The sequence below is a fragment of the Synchiropus splendidus genome, chromosome 1 (genome assembly GCF_027744825.2).
Source record: "Synchiropus splendidus isolate RoL2022-P1 chromosome 1, RoL_Sspl_1.0, whole genome shotgun sequence".
In the NCBI taxonomy this organism is placed as follows: Eukaryota; Metazoa; Chordata; class Actinopteri; order Syngnathiformes; family Callionymidae; genus Synchiropus; species Synchiropus splendidus.
This window is the reverse complement of record NC_071334.1, coordinates 25,474,779-25,499,326: the sequence shown is the minus strand read 5'-3', so window position 1 is coordinate 25,499,326 and position 24,548 is coordinate 25,474,779. Positions and strand designations below refer to the sequence as shown.

The window sequence follows — 24,548 nt, the reverse complement described above, 5'->3', positions numbered from 1 at the left end:
TAGCTAAAAGATTCAGGATTCTGGAATGATGACAATGGAATTGATGTTGAAGGTGAAGAGGTTTCTGTCCCTTTCTGTGCTACTGATACCATCTTGGAGTCCTGCAGTACCCAAGTGAATGGATTATAGTGTCTGATATTGAATTGGAGCAGTGTGACTGAAACATTGAGAAGCCAGGGCAAATAGCTAAGCCCTCTTTTTCCAATCATTTTTGATCACATACTCCGAAGGCACAATGTCAGGGCAAAACTAAACAAGAGAAAATCGATTCAAGATGTGACCTATTTGCCTTACAGTTGCTCAAACGTTTTCTTTTGCATTTGATGCTAGAAAGATACAATATTTACACATATTCAATTATTCTGCAGGTTGAGAAGCATAAAGACCCATAAAAGAATTATGAGCATGTCATATACATTGCGTGTTAGTATTATTCAAGATTGATATGAAGCATGGCATCGCACAGACTTCAGGTGTTTATTTAATTTGTTGTGCGGCCTGACACCTGATGTGTCCTTACTCAGAAACCAGTAGTCTGCTAATCTTGTCCTTTTGTTTGGAATTGTATTTTCCAGATGCATCTCTTCGTGTCTTTGGGAATACCTTGGGATTTCTCAGGCAGCAGTCCGATGTGATAACAGTCAGGGATGTCTGGCAGTTAGTGATAACACTGTTGAGCCTGGCAAAGGGATTGATGATTCAAAGAATGGAGATGAGTGATATGCACAAAGTCAAAATTAAAAAAGGGCAGATACTAGCGAGATCCTAAAAGTGAACTTGGGTGACTTTATGCAGACATTGGCCACAGCTATCTCACAAACCCAGCAAGTCTCTGGAGCTAGATTAACTGTGAGTCATTCTTCTGTGGCTTTCCATGACATTGCTGATCTCCCCACATTCTTCAGTTAGCCTCCATTAATCTCACCTCTTTGCCTGATGGTTTCAGGTCGCTCACACTTTTCATTCTTTCATTTCAGACAAAGATGAAGTAGCGGAGCTAGGAAATGGAAAAGGAAGGTGCACACAAACACATTATGAGTGTGTTTGTGTGCATGGTGTGCGTTTCTGGTACAAGAATCAGCGATCAGTCAGTTGCCTATGATCGCCTAGTCCTGTCAGTCGATGGTTCTGTACCACCCGTTGCTTAGGCTTCCACTCAAGTATGCCACGTCACTGGTGGGACCTTTCAGTGAGCAAACAAGTACTCTGGCTTCTTCACTGTGTCTGCACTCAAAGTGTTGATACTGACAGGCGTTAGTATCACCACAGATATATATATATATATATATATATATATATATATATATATATATATATATATATATATATATATATATATATATATATATATATATATATATATATATATATATATATATGTACACCTCAGACACACCTCAGCTTTACACCTGGTTGTAAATGGTGCTGTGCAGGTGTTGGAGGTGTGAACATAGACTTCACTGAACAAGAGGCGTGGTGGAGCGTTGCACCTGAAGACGATGATGGATGATCGCATTTACGGAAGTGAGATGGAGACAGTCAAAAAAAATAGGGTCTAGACTGATAGTTCACTCAGAAGCCTGGTCTTGGAACAGTAATTCAGTTTGAGGAATAATACACATCGGCTTAAATATTTTTGATTTATGTTCAGCAATTCCATAGGATTCAAGACATCAATAAGCATTGACCAAAATAACATTGAGCTTTTTTTACACAGTGGAGATAACATGTTGTTTCTTAAGTAACCTGGTGCATACGTACCTGATTAATATCCCTCATCCTGATGCTCTGTCTGACAAGTTCTTAATTGTTTGATTGAAAAAATGGTCTTGAGCCGTCTATCGATTAGTTCCACACTTGAGGGGAATTGGATTATAATCGACACAGGCCGTGACTCTCTGAGATAATTATGAATGATTTAGGTATTAGTCCCTCCATGCATCATAAATTATTCATTAGTCCTGACTCACTACCCCCCTCTTGTTTATTCCTGTGATCTGCTCTCCCTGCTACGTGGGGTTGGAAAATTGGACAGTGGAAGACCCAGAATCTGTAATGTCTTCATGCACGCACTGGTTGTTCAGTGTTTTTCACTGGAGTGTGAAATACAACGTATAAATGAACAGCCATCAGGGCTGGAATACAGATAACACCCCGGAGTTGAAAGTGTAGTGTATGAATATGAAGCAGGTCGTCCTGGTGTGAACGTAGTATTAGCAGCGGATATAGAGTGTGAATCCGGGTTCAGTTAATTATTCATCATAGGATCGCCTTGGGGACTAAACCGTTCATGAATCTGTTTGTTTTGGCTCGGAGAGCTCTGCAGTGCCCACCGGAGGGGAGGAGCTTTGAGGTTCTATCCAAAGTCTGTTTATAGTCGACAGTCCCCACCTCTCTTCTCTCAGCCGCCACCACACCAACCAACTGGCATGCCTTCACTAACCAGAGGACTCCTCCTCAGCCTCCTCCCACTGCCCAGCAATTGTGTCCCATTATATCCCATAACAGTTTCTCTCAATATGGATTCAATGTTGACTTCAGTGTTATGACTATGAAGGGAATTTGGAATGAATGGCTTTGCCAGAGTTGTTAAGAAGATGATGGAGAAAAACCAATGACTCCAATGCCGATTCCTGTAAAGACTTTCCTGTAAGTATTTCCTGGCTCTTGTTCAAGGTATACTGTCCAGTTGTTTTCAGACTCTCAAATAAGCTGAGTCTGAACATTAGGACATACGACATAAAGTTTATTTTTTATGAATTTTTGACGGAAATTGTGCCGAAAAATGTTTTGCAACACATTGCTACCATGTATTGTTTCATGTCATGATTAACTTTGGCTCATCATTTATGATTGTAGGATGCTGTAAACATCAGATCTTTAATGACTAAATCAGAATCATAATCAGAAAAACTTTATTAATCTAAAGGGAAATTGTGTTTGTAACATGCTCTGTACACAACATATCACAATAAATTAAAAAGAAATAATATAAAGTGCCAAAAAAGTGATACAAAAGATCTTAGAAAAACAATGTGCAACAAATGCAGTTCAAGAACATAAAATGTGCCAAAAAACCCTTCATTGTATTTTTTTAGGGACGAATTGTATGCTTTTATTGCCACAGGAAGAAAGGACCTCCTATATATATATATCTTATAAATGAACGGACATAAATCATTTGTGGGCATGTTTTCGCTTTCAGTATTTTATTGTGAAAGGAACCGCCGGAACTCCTCTGTGCCATCACAACAGCGCTCTTGAATCTTGGAAGGTTCTTGTCACGGCGCTGCGTGGCACCGGGCACTTCACAGTTACACGGACGGGACCGGACCGTCCACCCACACAGCTCGGGACGAGCGGCTGCCACCTGGCCTCTGCCGCAGACACTCATGGGTGTCGCTGCCGCGAGCAGCGTTTGTACCGGGGCTGAGCACGGCAGCTGCTGCGGCGGTCGCTGCAGTCATTCGGAGAGTCGACGGTGCGAGGGGATCCGGATCGAGCGCGGGGGTCTGCAGCACAGCACCAGGATGTGATACAGGAGTCCAGGGAAAGGTAAGCCGCTTTATCCTCAACTGAACCGGGCTGGTCTGTGTCACGTGTTGGAGACGCTTCTTTAGAGAAACAGTTAAGCCAATAAACACCTCCAGTTGTGTTTAATAAGATTTACTGAGCTCGTCCTGGGGTGATGATGACAAGCCGAAGCTGTCAGTCGTCTACAGCGCATGTCTGCAAGTGACTTTTGAGTGTTGAATTATTATTAGTGTGCAGTTTGGTCTATAATGATTCGAAATTAATGAATAATGAACTAGATGCATTCCAGTTTTAGCATCAATTCCCCCAGTGACATTTTTTTAATCTGCCCAAATATTGCCCTTCATCTAATATGAGAGAAAATTAGCAGAAAAGGTAAGTTGTTATCAAACTGTGTTCCCGTGCTGGAGTCCAAATGTTATGCCTGCAACAGTGACCTGTCTTTAGTTGCATATGTCTGCTTCAAGTGACCAGGTCGCATTCTTACAAGATGCTTAGGCTTCCCAGCTGACTCCTTTCTATATGCAACAGTTCTAATGGGTCCCTGGTGGACTGCTGAGCTCCATGACTGGACTATGGAGTCCAGTATTGCTTGTTTCCTGTCAGGGACCGTGCTCCTTTGGTCGTGAGGAAGAGTGTATGCTAGATATAACAATGATCTCCCCAGGTTCACTGTTAGTGTGTGTATGCAACAACAGGAGTAGATCGAGCCGTGCGTACGTCCCGATGAGTTTTCAGACTCGGTCATCTGACTTGGATCAGATCAAAGCGTGGTTTAACTGAGTTAGTTCAGCGTTTGATGTTATGATCCTTAAAACTTCATTTGGCTCAAGCTCATCCTCTGACACCACTGTAGACAGGCGACATGACACACGTAAAACATTGATTTGTCCATCGCTACACGTTCTTAACTGAAGTATGAACACATTTCTTTGTTCAAGACAGATTCTAGCAATGTACACATAACAGAAGAGAAGAAATCTGCTGGTTTATCAGATCAACTTGTGCTGGTTTGTGTGACTTCTGTGAGCGTCGACCAGTTATAGTCGGTAAGAAATACGCACGCACACGTTTGTACCTGTATTGTCATTGCCACAATGCTTCCCGAGCTTCTCACCTTAAACATAACCATCCAAAACAAATGGCTGACCTTAACCAGGACTCAAACTTAAACCCAAATATAATTACCCTGTTCTGTGGACATTTTTGTCCTCATATTGAGGCTTGGGCTTGTATGAAGCAGCAAAAATGTCCCCTCAAAGCAAAATGTCCACACAAGTGGGTGTGTTACCAAGAATTAGACCCATGTGTTTTACGTGTACATGTAGAGTACATGTACACGTAAAACACACATACAAACACACACACACTTTTTTATTGGGCTCTGCAGGTCTAGTAATTGTCCCTTACATTCAGATGTCCATATACAAGTCTGCTCCTCACATCACATTAGAGTAGACATCACATTGTTATAATGATTCATACTAGGCAAATAAAAACAGACAAACATTAAGACATCACCTGTCAGTAATATGCAGTACTACCTTTCTCCAACCTTCATTTCAACTCGTCGGTGGCGTAGTGGCATGAATCAGTCTCATAGATATGTAAAGCTCAACTGTTCAACAAAAATAAAAAATGGAGGCTCCTTAAAACATATCAGTTGCACATCTAAGTGAGAACTTATTTTCTCCAGCTTCAAAAAGTAGAGAATATCCTTGATCCTACGTGAAATGGACAGCGGAGAGGCAGATCTCCACTCCTGAAGAATCCTTCTTGTGATGTGAGTTGTGAACACTAAAATATCTTTCAGCGATGAGGACGAAGTATGCTGGACATATTCTGTGATGTGGTACAATAACTTGTAATAATTCAATTACAGCCATATTGCTGTATTTATGCAGTACTGTGGTGCTTCACTGGTAAAGCACACAAAAGTGCCACTTATCTGCTTGTTTCTGTAATTCTGCTGTCGTAGATCATCTATACGACAAAGTCTGAAGGGTTGGGGGCGTCTGCGGGGCCAGACCTGATGAAATGTGGAGGTTTATACATTAGAATCTGTTACTACTTGTCGTATGGCTGCAGGCCAACACTTCCTCACAGTCTGTTATCTGACATCTGCTACTCTTCCACACAGACTTATGTGCTAATTGTATGTTTCAACAAAGACGGATAATCTGTATAATGGTCGTTGTTGGGAAGAGGAAAACAGTTATTTCCCTCAGATTGAGAACTAGGCTTTGATTCCACAATGTTTTTTAGATCTGTCGGTTGCTGCGTTCTAACATGCTCCAGATTTACAGAATAGCACAGCTGTCGGTGCAAAAATAGAACTGTTGTTTTCAGTTAACACTGTCTGAAAGCTGTGGAGTTGGCCATGGTAAAGATATCAATCTGCTGTGATTTGTATCTTTGCGTGAGGATCGAGTCGACAACTGTCTTACTGCTGTTTTGCTGTCAGCTCGGTTTGGAGCAATTTTAACTGTTATCCTCAAACTTCTTTGTGATCACATCCAGGCTCTTTGTTCCTTGACGCGCTAGCCCAGTTTCCTTGAGCAGCACCTTATCAGAAAATCGTATGCCGGCACACAGCGAGATCACGGTGCGTCTGAAGATATATTTAGAGCCGTTACGTTTATGATAGGCTACACTAATAAAACTGCTTTCATATTAAACATTTCAGTCAGGAAGATCTAGGCCAAGTTAGCACCGAGGTTTGCATGTGGAAATCATACTTGCACTGAGGCTTGGACAGCTATTGCTAGTGAGCTATGATCTTTGTTGATATCCTATGAAGGTATTTGGTCGAAACAGTATTTTCAGCAAGGGTGAATGACATTTGCTCTCTGAAGCTTGAACACTGGTATGTTTGAGGTTAAGTTGTTGGGGTCAATCATCTGAACTAGGGTTGCATCGATACCAATACCGTGGTCAGGTATCTGTGTCATACCGGGCTTGAGTACACATGAAATGGCCACTGATACCGCTAAACTGATACCACTTCACCGCAGCACGCTATTTTTAAATGTCAGTTTATGTCTATTTTCTATTCTATTTCTATTTTTTATTTGTCTTTCTGCTGCAGTGAAGCTTGTGACAGTCATCCCTGTGTAATGGCATAAGTGCCTGGTTTCGGTAAGTACTCAAATTCAAGTACTCGTACACCACTTGTTTTGAAAAAAAATGGTATCGGTGCATCCATAATCTAAAGCATTTTAGGAAGAAGATTTGCAGTTGAAGTTGCTCAGCTTTCTCCTTGGAAGGACATTATTAGAAACAGGTGTAAACAGAGGGACAGCTCAAATGACAGGACTAGACATGAAGACAAACAGCAAGTGTTGGCGATGAAGGTACCAAGTAAAAGCAGATGAGGAAGATGAGCAAGGACCATGGACTTGGTAAAGGAGGATATGGAGAGGATAGGTGTGACCGGGGAGGATGATTGAGGTGGCAGCTGCTGCTTTGCTTTGACAACTACTCATGTTCAAAGAAGAAATTAAAAGATAAAAAGCTTTGATCAAATCCGTGACATTGTAAACATCAGTGGCCACTGCACGTTCGAAAGAAAATGCACCATCTTTCGCCAGCTTATTCCAGTGTATTGGAAATACAGTGAAACACGTTTGATCCGTAGTTGTAAGTTATCTGTGAACTGCTGCAAGTGATAATTGAGACCTAAAGTTAAAACCGTTTGATGATGCAACGGCAGCCTGTGATCTTTCATTTGTGAATGTGAGATATTTTTAGAGTGTGACTTTTTAATGAAACCAGCTTCCCCTGCTGTGGGTCGTGTGTTGACTTTTGAAAAAAGCCTTTAGCTAAGTGTGATTTCTGCTCTCAAAGACGCCACAAGATGATTTTACACTTTGAAATTGCTATTAAAATGGGGCTACTCTCTAGGCATTAATACAGGTTGTCTGACCAAGTCTTGTTTGTTGACTCCATTCAGGGAAGAGACTTAAAATATGATGGAATAATGGTATGAAGTCCCTGTGGAATTCAGCCTGGGTCACCAAGGCCTCTCAAGAATAGGCCTCCGAGTTACAAAGTACAATTCTTTCAGGAAATGGAAGTGGAAATTTAAATGTTGTCTGACATAACACAAGATTTATTTTCTATTGTAGTCATCAGAATTTTAAAAAAGTAAACAAATGAGATGTAAAATAAGCCAACTAAAGCTGAGTCAGTCATTTTGCCTCTTCAATTTTCAGCAAGTGGCATCTCACCATTTCCCCCTGTGCTCTAAATCATGCTGACTGGAAACGTCTAGCTTATTGCTGCAGTGTAGCATGAGAGAAATCAAGTGAAGAACTCGTCCGGACCGACAGCGTGGCAGCTCCTGTGTTGCATGTAAGCATGCAGGTTCTGCCATGATGCTCGCACCGGCAGACAACAGAGATGTAATAGCCCGTCACTCACTCACTCGCTTGCTAGCTCCAGGGATCCTGAGATAAATGTCAGCTGCCGATGGAAGCAGACTTTCCATCAATAACCTTCTCTGAGAGAGCGTTCGATGACCTTTGACACCATTATGATGAAAAGAGGCTGGATGCTACAAATATATATATAGCAGTATATCGTGTGTTGCTGACAAGGATGTGGCCCAATGAAGCTACTACAGACTCCAGTGACCCTGAAGGCATGAATGAAGGGAATTCTGCAAGTTACAACTGTTTTGCCATGATTGTTACCTATAAAACTGTTTAATTTACCAACAGTAGAATCGGACCTTCAGTTGTAGTGTTCTGTTCATTCAATTGATCATGTTATGTTGGGCAAATCAACCATTTTTTGAAACAACATCATTATTGGCAAGTGAAAGTGCTAGGTGTTTGGAGTTATTTTGAGAAGTACGTTTTTGTATTCCAGACAAAAGTTCTTTATGATGAATAAATCAACATAAATGTTGTGTAAACTATAGCTGCTAAAAAACAGTGGTGCCTTGTGTGCCTCTTTTGACCTGGGCTGTTGCGGAACAAGGCCTGGTCATCTGTCACTCTGAAGTGCTAAAACGGGCTCTGCACCAGACAGACGCACTCTGCTGTTCGTTGTCTGTAACTCGATCCAATAGTTGGTGTGAATTTGTGGAGACACTGTTGCCTTGTCGTGTCTAAATAGCCACTCTGTTCAACCAGAAGTGGGAGATGTTCTTCAGCACCGTGATATAAACCGCCTGTAACTTCATTACAAACTGTCGGACATGTCTGTTGAGAACAGTCAACGCTGTGTTGTCGTGTTTGGGGAAAACCGCGGCTGGAGGACATTTATAAAGCAACACTTTGTTCTCAAGTCTCGTGCTGCTGAATTTACAAACACAACCTTTATATTCTGCGAACAAATGCGGGACAATGAGTCATTTTCAAGGGGAGCCACAGCAAAGGCCCGGCATAACCATCATTTTCTGAGGTGATTGACGACGTTGACACTTTAATCGCACCTCAAGGTCTTCAATTTACTTGTACATTGCATTGTCGACTCATGTCCTGTGTGTTGGGATTGAACTTTCGCTCAAAGAAAGATGAATTTGACCTTGTTTGTTGAAAAGTGGTGACAGGCTGTCAGCGGCATGTTTACCTTCTGTTTTGCCGGTCTTTGTGTTTCCAATATTTGTCCAAGACCTTTTCACTTACTACTACTTGTTCTTAAGTGTTGTCAAACATACTCAGACATACTGCTTAACCAAACTAAAGGCTTGTTACCCTGTAATGTTTTTCTCACTAAGTCAAGAGCTTTGTTAAGATTGGCTTTTTTTAGCTGTCCAAAATGATTCTGACTTGGCTAAGCTGGATCAAAAGTCATTTGAAAGAAAGCAAAGGTAAATGACACTTGCTCTCTGGAGCTTGAACACTGATATGCTTGAGTTTAAGTCTGAACAATCATCTGAACTAGGGTTGCATCAATACCAATACCGTAGTCAGGTATCCGTGCCATACCGGGCTTGAGTACACGTACTCATAAAATGGCCACAGATACCACAAAACTGATAACACTACACGGCAGCACGCAATTTTTAAATGTCAGTTTATGTCGATTTTTTTTTTTCTGCTGCAGTGAAACTTCAACAGTGACAGTCAACCCTATATACCCTAAGGAATACCAATACAAGGCTGTGTATTTACATGGTGATTTTTAATCTCCTGTTTTATTACAAATTTGATTCACAGTTTAGCTGTCCAAAATGATTCTGACTTGGCTAAGCTGGATCAAAGGTCACTTTGAAAGATGTTTTATTCCCATTAAAGCTCAATATTGTCAAGTAATTGCTAGTTGCAATCACTGTTATCATTATCAAATACTTGTGTTTGTTTCTCTTACAATACCTCACATGCCACTATTCTCATTGCACTTCCTGTGGTGTTTGCTTTGGTTGGCTGCAACAATGGTTTCCATGCAGCTATCCTGCATCATAGCATAAAAGCTGGTAATGCTGGTAAAGATTGTTAATGGCCTCTCAAGGTTTGGGGTCAGACAGTCACAGTAGGGGACAGGAAGCTGCTGGGACTGGGGTTTATAACCCACTCATGAGCCGCTAATTGATATCCAGCAGAACATCCCTGTGGAGTCCTGATGCTGCTTCCAATGAAACTTTATTGTATCTTTCCTGTAAATGAGCCAAGGAGACGGAGGAGGCCCGACTTTATGAGCTTCCTAACAATCAGGAGCCTAATGAACAAAACTCACAGCGTGATTGTTATAATTAAGACTTCATAACAGAGAAGGTTGTTGGGTAATGTGATATTTTCTCATGTATAGTTGAGTTGATGGCTTCGTGTGCCAAATACGGCAGTATGTGGTTTTGGTGCTATTATGTAGAAGTCCAATTTGTGACCAGTTTGTGGACTTTCCATTTATTTTAGGAGGGAGATTTTATAGTCGGCCCATTTACTGTGGTTTATGTACATTTGACCAAATTAAGTCGAGGATATACTTCAGCAGGAGAATGGCAGAGTACGTCGTGAGCGAATGCTGATATTGCGAGCTAAACTTAAGTACATATTTACCAAAAAATGTGAAAAATTCACCCTACGCAGGGTGAAATATCTGGGTGGCATGAAATCTCAATGTAGGGGGTGAAACAAAATTCCAGTGAAGGGAGAAAACTGCTTATATGTCACAGCTCCAAATTTCGCTATTTTATTAATTCATATTTACTATTCATATGAGTTCAAACCTGCTGCCATATACTAGTATGTTATACTTGCAATAAAGGAGAAATGTTTCATCCCTTTTGGCCTCAGCCTCCCATCTAACAAACCTATCTTCGATCAAAACTTCAAGACCCTAGTGATAATAGATGATGCAGATGTAGTACAAGTGAAATTGTTTTGACTGCATGGGCTCTTCCTCGGGAATTAGACTTACAATAAATCCAAAGGTGTGACCCCTATTGCCGAATCATTGGGCTTGTCATGGTGTATCGACTAATGCTCTCTAAATTAAACCGTGATAACAAGGTTCTTTATTGTCTGGCTTTCTTGGTTGTAGTAATTGGCTCCACAGTTCTGTCTTTCCATTTCCAGAACAAATGGGCAAATATTGTCCATGGAGAATTAGTTTAGTCTCCGGTCTAAATCAGCCAATTTGTCTGAGGGTTTGTGTCTCAAATTGGCACCAAATGGTCCCTTCATGATACGAGGCAATATGTTTAAGCCGCAGTGGAAATTTCACAGCGAGGCGGTGGTGTTTGATTCAATTGTCAGCGCCGACCATGGACTCAGAGGAACTCTAATAGCCAAGTTATAGCTGAGGTAACTTTGTTGTGTTGCTCACACACACACATCTGTTTGGAGCTTATTTGTCAGTCTGTGATATTTAAGGAAAACAAAGCCTGTTATATTTTCACAATAACTGTGTCTGAATTTATTATCCAACACTCACTTTCTATGCTTTGATGACCATATCATTTGAGCGAAATTCAGGGGTAGCAAAAAATGTTAAAATATATTTTCTTATTATTAAAAAAAATATCTGAAACCCTTGTTCTGCTGATGTTTCTACTTCATTCAAATGGGAAGATTTGAATCCTTACCTTGGGCAATGTGGCAGCTGTAGTGGTGGGTTTATGTCAGGTACTCAGTGACATACAAGGAAATGGTTCCATGGGTTGAACCTGCATTGACAATTATTTCTCCTACTACTTTGGTATTATTTTGAAACCTATAAAGGATCGTTTGATAATGCTAAACTGTAACTCCTTGGCTATCTTATTTTAATGCTCATAACACTTGACTCTCATACTTTGCAGATGACTATATATATCTCCATATCTCCGAGGCAGACCTAGTAGTCACATCCTTTTTCTTTCAACTTAAACACAAAGTAGTAATGTGGTAGGTACATAAATCCAGTACTTGTTTTTGTGTGGTCAGTGTTGTCCTACACCCTTATTGACACAACAGGCAACCCAAGTCTATCCTAAAGGAAAGCGCAAAGACCATGAATTATTTGATATTTGTTGGTGCTTTGATGGCATCTTTGTCAATATGTCACCGTCATGTTTTTTTTAAATCCATGTACAAAGTTTTTCTTAGTTAAATTGCTTTTTGATGTATGGCAGCTTGGAAATAAAACAATTCTAGCCACTGTTCTCTTCTGGAAGAGTAAAATGATCTACAGCACTGAAATACCAGCCCTCAATCTTGAACTCCTCACCAAATGACATAATGACATTGGTCAGGGTTGCTCAGAGGCCCTGCGGCGTGGCATCACAGCTCTGAATACGCCACTTTATGTCAGATCCACCCCCCGAGGTTGTGACAAGTGTTCTCTGTCCTACTCAGTAGCCTCACAACTGGTCTGTCTTGCGTCACTCCATTGTCAGATTGAGAAGATCTTGGTCAGTTTGTGAACCGCTTGCCTCGGTTTTTTATTCAGTGGGAGATGGTCGACAACTTTTTGAGTGCAAGATTTGGAGGTGTGTCGTCGGCTTGTGGTGAGTTCTTAAAGTTTACTGACACTGAATTCCAGATGTTATAAGCTTGAGGTTTGCGATAGGATTGCGAGCCATTCTAACATGCAAATTCCCTCTACTCCCTTCATGTGTCATACCTCTGTGCCATTGAGTTTTCTGCAATGGCGTCACATAAGCAAGTCTACTCATGTTGTCCAAGAGTTGTCCATTCACTCGAAGACAGCTGAATGTGCACGGCAAACATAGTGCTGTGGAGATGCACCTGCTGAGATATCAGTGAGAGCATGATGGAGAGACAGTGCTCTGGGGGCTCAAACACCTGTGCACCTTGGAGTATTGCTAGGATGTTTAAGTTCGGTCTACTCTGAATCGAAATCTTGTCTTGTGCAGTATCTACTAGAGATTTGTTGAACGTGACATTTGACACACTCTAACCAAATGTTCTTGCATACGCAAACACATGTATCAGCTAAACCGTTTGTCATCATCTGAAGAATATTTCAAATAGTATTTTTGAACAACTGTGTACCACAATATACATGCAACACTGTTACCCCAATATATAGCAACAAGAAACCAGTGGGTCACATGACACCAGTTCACTGCGATTGTCTGTCAACAGCTGCAGTAGAACAAAACTGTGTTAAATATTTAATTTTTCTTTTACTTCGTTTTTGCACGGCTCTTGTACAGGCACGGCTCCTTGAGATCCGGCTCCCGTCCAAGAGCCATAAATCCCCTCTCTAATGGGGTCCGTAGATGGAAACGCAGTCACAAATTCGGAAGGTTGAAGGTTGTTCCAGTCCACTGACATGAACAGCGTCATGTGAGTGCCTTTTAGGACAGCCGTTGCTCTACTGAGTGTGTTGTTATTACTGTCCTCAAAAGTTCGCATCAATATGTTTATTGGAGAGTGGATGAAATATCTGTGTGACTGGTCATCCATGAAATTGTTCCCTGGCTCCAAAACAAGTTGCAATTTTCTGTCAAGACTCGTTCATCCAAAGCCACACAGTGTAGTATTAACCACAAGCAGGAGTTGTGCCATCTCATTATCTGATTCTTAAGCACCATTTAAATCCAGATTCACTGCATCTGTAGTTTCTTCTAATGTTCGAGTGTGAAGACAAACGGTTTCTGTCAGCTGTTCACAGGGCAACAGTTGCTGCACAAGTAAGCCTCTGTGGTCTGAGCGATGCAGCAAATGGAGTGAGGAGCACTCCCATTAAACTGTGCTCCCTCCTGCTAAAGAGGCTAGCTGCTCTGGCACAAACCGCTGACTCACGTTTGGCTTCTGACCTCACCACACTGGTTCTTTTCTTCTGTGGTGATTGCATGCTAGTAAAGACCGACAAAAGCGGCACAGTGTGCCAGCGTGGCTGTGGAGGTGGCGTGAATGATAATCGACCCATAAAAGAGTAAAACGCTCTTCATTCTCTTCTGGGTGGTGATGGGAAATAATTTCTGCGTTGAGAGAAATGTATAAATTCTCAGCTTTTTGGGGAAACTGTTGGATGTTGACAAATTCTCCCATTGCTTTCTTGCGCATAATAGGAGTTGAACTCACCACAGTGAATACCATTCTCCCAAACAAGGAGCTGATGAGCTTCCACTGCTTTGTTATTAGGGGTGCACAGGATTTCACTGGCCGATATCAATTGCCGATATTGTCAAAGGTGTCAACAAGCCAATAGATTTTTTCCAGTTGTTTTTTTCTTTTCTTTACAGAAATAAATCATACACAAAAGTCCCTTTTTTATGAATTACACAAACCTATTAAATAATCATAACACTGAACAACACTGTTTATAAAACGTTGCAACTTTTAAAGCAAAATAAATGTCAAATAAAAAACAATAAAAAAGTGATTAATATAAAATTAATAACTTTAATTCCCTTTTCAATGAACAATGTACAGATCAAGCAATGTAAACTTCACTCATCACTTGTTTAATACTGAAATATTGCCTTACAATTTGACTGACCGCTCCTGTTTTCATGGGTATCTGAGGTCTTGGTGCGAAATTATCTGCTGAAAGCTCCGGTCTTTGACAAGCTTCTTGTCCAATGCAATAAACTCGGTTTGCAATGGTTTCGTCTGCTGTTCGCACCCTTTAGCTTCTGCTTGTTTGCCTCTTGGTAATTCGGTTGTTATTTTTTCCTTGACTGCAGCTTGGGCATTTTTACATTGTGATGTAACATTTTTCAGAGTAATTATGTTGCGAAAAAAAAAAGAAAAAGTATTGCACTCATACAAAAAGTATTGTCATTTGATTGACCAATCATGATTAAGCCATAAATGCCCATATTGTTGTTGATGAATCGTTCGTCCGATCAATGGGTACAGCACCATTTGTTGCTAATGATAATGCAATGGACACTTGTTTCTTGTATACACTCCCCTGTGTCATGCCACCGCCATCCCAGTCATCCTTCAACAAGCCAATCAGACTCAGTCCTGGTCCTTCTGTCCAGATGCCAGGTCTTTCACTTTCTTCATGTCCCACCGCTTTCATCGTTCTTTCATGATGCTTGCATCAACAAACATTGCGTTGACCGATACTGACAAGGAATGAAGATAAGAACCGCAGTTTCAAAAGCCACTACGTTGCCAACAGAATAGTTGCAGCGAATTGCAAACCACAGTCTTATTTCTGGAACCTTTGTCCTCTTGGGAGCTTGAGACAAGCTGTTAGCATGAACCAGCTGCTTCTGGCGGCTGGCACTGGGAATAGGGGTGGATCTAAACAAACCTGAGGTCTCAGAGGAGGACGGTTTTGAAAAGAAATATAGTTCAATTTCCCTGATGCCACCAGGGTGCTGCTGCTGCTCTGCTGTATGTGTTGGCTTTGCAGATTGTTTACACAACAATTACGCTTCGTAGAGCTGATCAAGCTGAATAATTGTATTACTTGTTTCTGAGTTAAAAGTCTTAGTTTGCCCTGCAATTATTAGAAAATTTTATTACAGTTAAAGTACACAATGTCTTCAATTTGTCTGTCAGCAGCAACAATTGATCATGACATTTTCAGTATAACTAGTTATTGCTAGTGACTTCAGTGAGAGTGGTACACACACACACATATTTTAAAGAAATTCTCTCTCTAGTTGATTGGGCTTGTGTTTGAGCTGCACCCACAGAACTCTCAGGGTTCCTGATATAAAAACACTAGAAAAATAAAGCAATGTTGAAAAAATGTCCTTTATTGGGGAAAAAAAATCCTGATGATTATCTTTTAATTAAAGCCAGGGACACAAAGTGCCGGCTGCTGGTGCGAAAGTGGAAACCTCTGCTAGCTTCTTCGTGCCTCCAACATTTTGAGACATTTTAATTTCCTAAATTTATCTGAAGCCCGGCACTCAGTCAACTGCAGCTCCTTTTTGTCTTTGGCAGAGCAGTGTGATTGACACGTGGTGGCCGAATGCTAACAGACATTTATTGGTGATCAAATTGCCGTCGGAGTACGGTGGCCGGCTATCGCACTAATTGGGTCTCTGTTGCAAGGAGGATCTTGACATGACTTTCGATCAAACGTCAGACCGGTGTGGCAGCAGACGGCCTGTGGGCTGAACGGGACACAATCTTGTTGGCGTCCACCCTGAAACCTGCAGACACTGATCCACTGTGCCATATCAGCTACATGCTTGTATTGGCTGAAGCTTGTGTGGCCTCAGTGATTTACATTTCAACATTTCATATCACATTATTAATTCCATGACTCACACACTCACATTGTCTATGATTTGACTGAACTCTTCGACTCTTTAGGGTAGAAATCAAATAGTCCCCATTCCTGATTGCTCACTGCATCACGCTCTTCCTTTGCAGTTGAGTTGAAACGTCACCTCATCGTGGTTCGAGGCTGTCATTTGGGATTCTTTCACGTCACTTGAACTTATCTGTTGATGCCAAAAATAGACACTGTCACCCAATATCCCCCACAAGTGCCTCTCTAGCGAAGAATGTGACTCCTGTGATCATGTTTCGCTTGCAAACTATTTCTCTTGTCTCCCACACATGTCTAGAAATTACTTTTTGTCTTATGCTGACTCATGCATTCCAGTATCTAGTTCTAATCTCTTTTTCTTTTTTTATCCTGAAATCAATATCAGACTGGTCACAGTGGAACACGGTGGAAATTAAACAAAATGCAGTTGCAATGCTGAAAGTGCTATGCGGTGGCAGCAGTGGGTGGTGGGCACGGTTGAATGGATGCTCAGCCTCTTCTTTGTGCGGTGTGCAGGGATTAGTTGGAGGGTGCAGCCAGACATTGTCGCAGCGGATGCTGGTTCCGGTAACACACATACACACAAGAAGTGGCAACATGGCAAAAGATTAATATCCGATTTTTTTTATGATTAAGAAATCGCAAATTTGAGTTTATTGTGATTTTTTTCATTTACTAGTTTCTTCTCTGTGCAACCAAAGTACTTCTGCACTTAAAAAAAAAAAAAAATATATATATATATATATATCTGAATAAATAACAGTAAACCACAACAAGAGCACTTTTGCTACATAAAAGATGGTTTGAAGAAAGGTGGAACTTACTACTCTATAATATCAGTGAAGACATGACAATTTGCTTTAATCAACACAGTCCTTTCAACAGGATTCAACAGAGCACAAAAACACTCAATAGCTTTTTTGAAAAGAGCAAACTTAACCACAGTATTTTGAAGAGAAAAGCTCACACTGCAATGTCTGCTTACTGAACCTGATCATTAAAGATCCAGCAGCTCTAGACCATCTTTCTATTTTCATCTTCTCCAAAGTACATATCCTGAAAGATTCCTATCACAGATTATTAGCCAGGAGAAACATAGTCATCTTTCTTTCTGACGTGCTATTGTTTTTTTGTTTTATTTGACAAATTTTTCACATTCATTCACTCAGATTGCTTCATAACAGTAGAAATTCTTATGAGTATTTTCATGTTGGCCTTCATTTATTGATTATATTTTGTTTTAATCTAACGATTAAACAGTGAGGCTAACCTGATGCCCAAATAATTTTAAGTAATAGGCAGTAAAAAATAATTGAGGCTTTTTTTTATGCCTCCTTTATGAGCAGATCCTCAACAACATAGTGAACACATTACATGCTGTCACCCTGGAAATTACTTCAGAGCATCATAATAAAATAAGACGCTGTTATATTTGTCCCTAACAGTTTCTGAAATTTCTGAAAGACCATTAAACTCAATTTGCTTAAAGCATCGCCTTGACAAGTGCGAACTACTAATCAAGTGCATGCTTTTTCAGAATCACGTGTTAGTGAGTGCCCACTCAGATCAAAAAGTCTGCCTCAACCACCCAAGTCGGCTGCAAATGGATCATACATCTGACAGTGTCTGCTGAGGGGTCCCAGTGTTTTGTGTCATGTCATGAGCACAATATGAATCTGCTCCTGCCACGCTATACCTTCCCCAATATTCAAAGATAAACAGACAATTTATGTATATTTATGCGCCTTGGCTTTTTATTAGACTGATGAACGTCTCCTGAAGCGATGTTGGGTTTGATTTGTTATCTGCCAAATAATCCTGATTCTAATGTAAATTGGAACAGCCATGAAAGCACAGTCTCTCACTTTGATGTGAAATTTGTGAAGCAGATTTCATTTTTTTAGCATCAGGGAAGCTTCTCTGAATAAGTGTCAGTTTACACATTTCCACTGGTAAGATGAAAGATAATGGAAATTGCATTGTTTGTCAGTATTACTGGTGTAGATAAGGGCATCCACTCATTTGTGGCTAAGGCATTAGGTCTTGTGCTTTGTACAGTCAATGCAATGCTGAATATGTTTCACCAACCTGTCATCCAACAAGGAAGATGAAGGTGAGCAACTGACACTCACTCTTTATTGGTCTGACGTCGCAAAACATTGTCATTCCTAATGCGTCACAATTGCCATTTGCTGGGCGTCTTAACCACAAACCCTCCGTTTGGAACTGGAAATGGAAACATTCGACTCCATGATCACACATGTGCGTCCACATGGAATACAGAAGGCTGACTTTGGCCTCTCCAGTGACTCTCAGTTAGCAATTTCAATTCCTTTCTTAACCCTCAAGCTCAACCCTCAATCTTAGTAAAAATAAAATAAAAAATAAAATATATTATAAACAATACAATATTGATACAATATCTTAAGTATGACGTTATTTGAGCGTGTTTATATTTTCTTACACCCCTACCCACTACTCATTCAGTCCTGAGAGATCAATCTTGCCTATCGACTTAACATTCTGAGAGTCAGGACAGCTCTTGCACGTCGTGGGTGCATGCATGTTTGAGATTGAGGGTTAAGATTGATGGTAAAGAGACAAATTGGAATTCACCCTTGGGGATCATTTTTATAGCTTGGCATTGACCATGCTGATTCATAAACATACGTCTCTATGAATAAACCCTCATGACCTGTCACATCGGGTATCCTTCCCCATAAGAATGATTAAATCCCTCCGCACTTTTCAACCCTGTCGCTTTCATTATGCTGTATTTTCACTTACCGAATCTAAACAGGAGCATCCGAATGCCGCTGAAGAGCAATCCAAACACATTAAAATCACTTGTCCTGATGAGTGTGGGGGCAAAATGTTTTGCACTAATCTGCGTGTCGGCTTCTGGGTGGATTACTGCCAAGACACGGGTACCACTTTAGAACCAAAGAGTCTAAAGAGATTTGATTTATTCTCATCGTTTCTGCTCCTAGGTCAGAAATTCCCTGAAGCTTCCCCTTCACTGTGTAGTGAAGGTACATGGTGGGATTATGAGCATCGTGAGAAATGAACCAGCAGATTCACAGATCATTCTGCAGTCATGTGAAAACATTCATACAGTTTAGTAAATTATCTTGGAGGAATTGAAACTTTGATACCTTCAGCATTTTCTGCCACTCCTGCTGATGTGCTCACCTTGTGGGACGCTGCTTGACACTTCCTCTTATTGATATCACTGTGATTTATGTATCTGTGCTCTGCTGCTCCTCCTCAAACTGAGGATGAGACTGTGATTTATCTCTGTTCGATACTGCATGTCTTCGCTGCTGCAATGATGACGTAGAGGCATCTGAATGCTCGTCAGATTAACTGCAGAGTTCAACAGAATCAGCTCCGCAGAGCTTGAGATCATTTGATTTATTTCCACTTTGTCTCTCTCTGCAGTTCATTCTACCACTGCGCCGTGAATCAGTTCTATTCTGAGGATGTAATGTTGACACTATACACAAAAACAGCTCGGCTTGATGTGGCAAGGAACACATTTTTGTACAGATGTTCATGTGATAGGGCTGTTCATATTCAGAATAATTCCAAAACAGACAAACATATTTCAGTAAAAGTTTCAGTTTTGTTGGGAAATTAGCTTTCTTAAAAGCAATTTGATTTTGGTGGTGTTCTATGGGTGGGAATTGTGAACCTGATTGATTTTCAGTGGACTACCGGCGTAGCCACTAATATGACCACCTCTGGTATAAGATGGCAGGAACCAGATGTGACTACTTTAAAACTCGTGTTGGGGTCAAGATCACATCAACCGAGACCAAGACATTATCGAGTCGAGAGCATATTGAGACCAAAATGAGCAGCACCATTTGACAATTGACAAAAAAGTCTTCGGATGCCTTATTGGTGTTTGGGTATCCTCCCGATCAGCTGCAACAGAAACCTGCACCCACCATGGCTCTTTTAGTAGTAGTAGTAGTGGAAGTTTATTTTCGATCCCGCATCAAGCAATAACTAACACCTCTTTCATCTAAACTTGGAGAGAGCAGTTCTTATAATTTCTTATGAAGTCCGTATTGACTTTCAGAGCCCTGTTGTTAAACTTCAGTGCAGACTGCTTGATACAATTAGAGCACAATTGCTTTTTCACTTTTTGACTGTGTCATTCCACTTCTTTGTCCATTACCTGCACTTGTCATATTCAGAAAGTTTCCGATTGTCTAACTCTCAGTCATCACTGCTCACTCTTGTTCATCTTCCATTAGCAAGGTACCGGTGGGCCTGATGAGCTGCTCCTGGTAAATTTGGTTCTGGTAAATTTGCTCCTTGTCATTTTGGAACTCAACTATAAGCTTTAGGAGAATGCAATCCTTCATGTTCAATTCCAGGAACCTCTTCCACGTTGCCACTCCTTTCTGTCTTTATAGACCTGCTGTGATGTTCATTGAGAACCTTGAATTTCCTCACTTCCTGCTGAAATTTCACAAGGACTGGCCATGGTCTTGTTCCTCATCGTCCCATCCGCTGTGCAGAGTCGATAACAAATTCCTCCTTGTATCCCACCTTCTCCTTGATAAGTTTCTCTGGGAAGAGCCTCAGATCATCAGCTTCCATGCCTTCTGGCACTGACCAGACCATCATGTTCTTGGCTCTTGTGATGGCCTCCAGCCTGACAACTCCCTCCTCTGCCTCATCCAATGCTTTCTTCATTGCTTCAACTTGTTTTGCATTGGTTCTGCTTGTTGAAGCATTGCATTCACACTGAATCTTTAATGTTTTATTTTCCATTATTTATTATTATTCAAAAGTATTTTTATGTTGGCCTTCATTTTGTTTTGTTCCTTTATTATGTTTCTTTTGTGACTGGCAAGTTCCTGTTGTTGACTTTTAACTGGATCAATCAATGGCTCCATTTTTTAATTACATTTACATACACTATTCTATTCTATTTCTACAAACCTTCTCTATTCTCTGTGCGGACACTGCTGCAGTTGATTTTTTTCTTCTTTGACATGACTGCAGTGACTCACTGATCTCTTTTCTGTTGTTTCCCCTTGTCGAGTCATTGAAAATTCCTTCACCAACTCTTCCTTCTTAGTGATATACCCTCCTATATTTTGTGTATATAGATGCTCTGGTTACTTGCAACAGTCTCGTTTGGCGCCCAAAGCCACATCCCTAGCCCATTCCCTTCTCGACACACCAAGTGGTCAACTGACAACTTGCTTGCTGCAAACATTTATGTACAAAAATGGCTTTTTATAAAAAGCAAGCACACATGTGGATAACTATAAGATTTTGCCGGTGAAGAAATATGGTACCTGTCATTTACGTCAAGTTACGACTGCAAAAGGGTTGAGAATCGGCAGATTTTGATGATATTCAGCGAAATCTCTGGGTGGAAACACCTTTTTTCATTGGAAACCAGCGTGATGACACTATGAGTAGGGCATTATACAGACACATATGAACTGAAATTTAGGGCTTCCTGCTGCGTCCATTTTCTCGTGTTTTGCTGTTCCCACATGATGCCCAGACATCCAGCTAGCTGAAAACTTACGTCCATAACAACATGGTTTGAATAAAAATAAGTCCCACTTGAACCTGCTCTTCTTTCTCTGAACTCTGTGACAAATCTGATATTGCTCATGATTTCCTCCCTTTCTGTGCACTCACCCTTGCTTATTTACAGACTACATTACAAGATGGCGCCAGTGTTTGACATAGTTATGGCGACTGAGCACTTAATCTTTATCACAATGTTATCTGTGGTTAAACTAAATTGCATGTGTTTATTTTTTATTCACAGAATGAAGACAAAGTATTTCTTCTTCCTAATTATGTCGTTTGACTTAATGTTGGATCTTTGTTTCTAATCCTTGTGGTTGGTGATTTATGATACACATATCATTCCTGAACCCATGATACATATAAGACAGTTTATTGCTTGTATTCTTTCTTCTTTGCCCTAAGTCTCTACAACGTCAGACTTCACCAGTCATTCTAAGTAGTCAACCTTATTGGTTACTGCTGACAACATTTGAAGCCTTTAAACCTTGGAAAAAACATCCTGCATATTGGGTTGATAGACTGTTGTGAAGGGACATATTCCAGCTAAATTCTTATTGTCCTTTAGCCATCCATTAACTACTGAGCTAGATTACAATCAATAAGGTTTCTGATCACAGGAGGAAAGATGGCATCCAAATGGGCTTCATCTCATGTTACAACTGGCCTTCAAATTAAGACTCATCTGAGAGGAAACCACACAGACTCGCTCATAGAATTACCTGGGGCGACTTTTCCCTGAGGAGAGTTCTCATTTGCTATTATGTCACTGTCGCTGGGCCCAGGCTGGTTTTCAGAGGGGAAATAAAGATGCAAATATATCTTATCTAGTGAGATTGCTGAGAAATTAAGACCAAATTATGAGCCTCGGTAATAAGGCGACACCTTGGAAAATCTTACCTAGGCAAATCCCCAAAATCACTACAGATAGAATGAGTTTCTTTTGATGCCTACAGTTGGGCAATAAATTGATTTATCAGAAGCAAATGGTGTCCACAAATCAGGGTTAGGAACTAGATAACTAGAAAAGTAAATCCGGTTTGGCCCATAATTTAGACAGCAGTTTTTGGTCAGCTCCGCCTTAAAATGAGCTTGACGCCACGCGAAGGTCCACATATTTAATTAAAAACATTCATGTCTTTCTTTTTCATGATCTTGTGGTCATGCTTCCATCAAGCCTTTCATTTAAGAAATGAATTGGAGCAGATATGACACCTTTACATTATGGCTCTTTTGGGATTTTGCTGAAGCAGAGGATTTAGAAAAAACTTTTCTGAAGATGACAGTGTAGTTGAGAAGATGGTATGTAGTAATGAGGTATATAAACCAACGTGAGTCTTGTCTGTTCACATTTAAATGTTACTTTAAATGTAATGGTTTTCATTGTGACCAGCTCCATGCAAAAGCTCCAGAGAGTGAAAAAGCAGTGACAGGTTGTCAGCACTGGCAACTTGGCGCTCTCATTTTCAGTTACATACATTTGTCAATACAATCAGTAGAAAGTTGGGAAGTGATCATAACATTGGAAACTCACTCAATCGAGCCACATTTGTACTTCAAAGGAAACTGACAAATGTACTGTCAGTTGCCTTTGAAGAGCGTCCACAGCAATTACTGGTGATATTGGATGTGTCCAAAAACAAACAGTCATTAGTCTATGTCAAATGTTTGCTGTTCAAAGTTTAGTGTTGCATGAATGGCTTTAAATCCTTCTCAGGGTGTCTGTGCAGCTAATCTGCCTCTCCTAAAGCTCATGAAAGTGAAGTGGATCCGAGGTGAGTGGAGGAGTCTTGAGATGGGCAGCATCCGCTTACGCACTCTGTCAGTCAGGCCGTGCTGTTCCTTGGCTTAACTTCACAAAGTTCGGTACACAAGGTCACTTAGAGTGGGAACCGAAGTTTGTTCCTCCCTCAGATGAAACCATGCTCCAGCCATGGCTACTTTCCCTCTCTGCATGCACCTACTCAGTATGTTCTCCCAGATCTCAACCATTGATTAGCCTCAAACACTCTCCAATGTCTCCTCCTTCTCTCCTGGGCTTTTAGCTTTCTATTCTTGTCTCACCTGCTGCGCTCACTGCTGAAAACAGATTTTTCTAAACACACGTCTCCTGTTGAGCTCACACTGGGGGCACAAGAGGACTCGATCGTCTTTACTTGACAGAACAAAGATTAAAAACCGCAGTTTCTGTGTTTTTGAAACTGAGAGAATCAGGTTAATCTTAACAGCCTTGTTCTTCTTGTGTGAAGGTTGTGTGTTTCAATAGTTGTAGTATTTAGTTAAGCTAACAATGAAGTATTGGCGGATTTGTCAGTTTTATATAATGTGATGAATTATGGCTTAGGAGAGTACCAAACCCACCCGCACGACCGTTGCTACTAGCCATTTGCCATGTTTACTGTATGCAAATGGTCATGTGAGTGTGAACTGTTGGTGGAACTAGACGCACATTATAATGCTATTGAGCTTTGCTTGGTGATGCAAAACTGTTAGTCCTTGGTGAATCCTAAATTCTTGCGAAATGCTTTGTTGTTAAAATAATAATAATCCTATAAAATCCTAATTTCAATTGTACATTTGAAACGGACTGCACCTGAGGTTTTTCTTGCCTGTAAAAGATGTAACAGCTTGAAGCTGAGTTAAGCCTCAAAGAAAAAGACTCAAACGACACACCAGGAAAACATTTTCCCGAGTTTCATATTTGTCTAAACTTGAACAGCAGCATTAAGACAATCACATAGTGTATCTGTTTCACCTTTACAGACTCAGGAGGTGACTCCTGAGCAAATATTACAGAAGATTAT

The 24,548-nt window shown here is 40.7% G+C and overlaps 1 protein-coding gene across 1 annotated transcript in view; it reads left to right on the top strand.

The window, feature by feature from the left end:
• Positions 1–2,535: 2,535 nt before the first annotated feature.
• Positions 2,536–24,548, top strand: part of tanc2b (tetratricopeptide repeat, ankyrin repeat and coiled-coil containing 2b) — an 80,773-nt gene continuing 58,760 nt past the window's right edge. The window contains exons 1-2 of the mRNA XM_053854706.1: positions 2,536–2,649; positions 3,206–3,555. The gene's annotated coding sequence lies outside the window, so the exon portion shown is untranslated. The remainder of the gene's footprint in view (positions 2,650–3,205; positions 3,556–24,548) is intronic.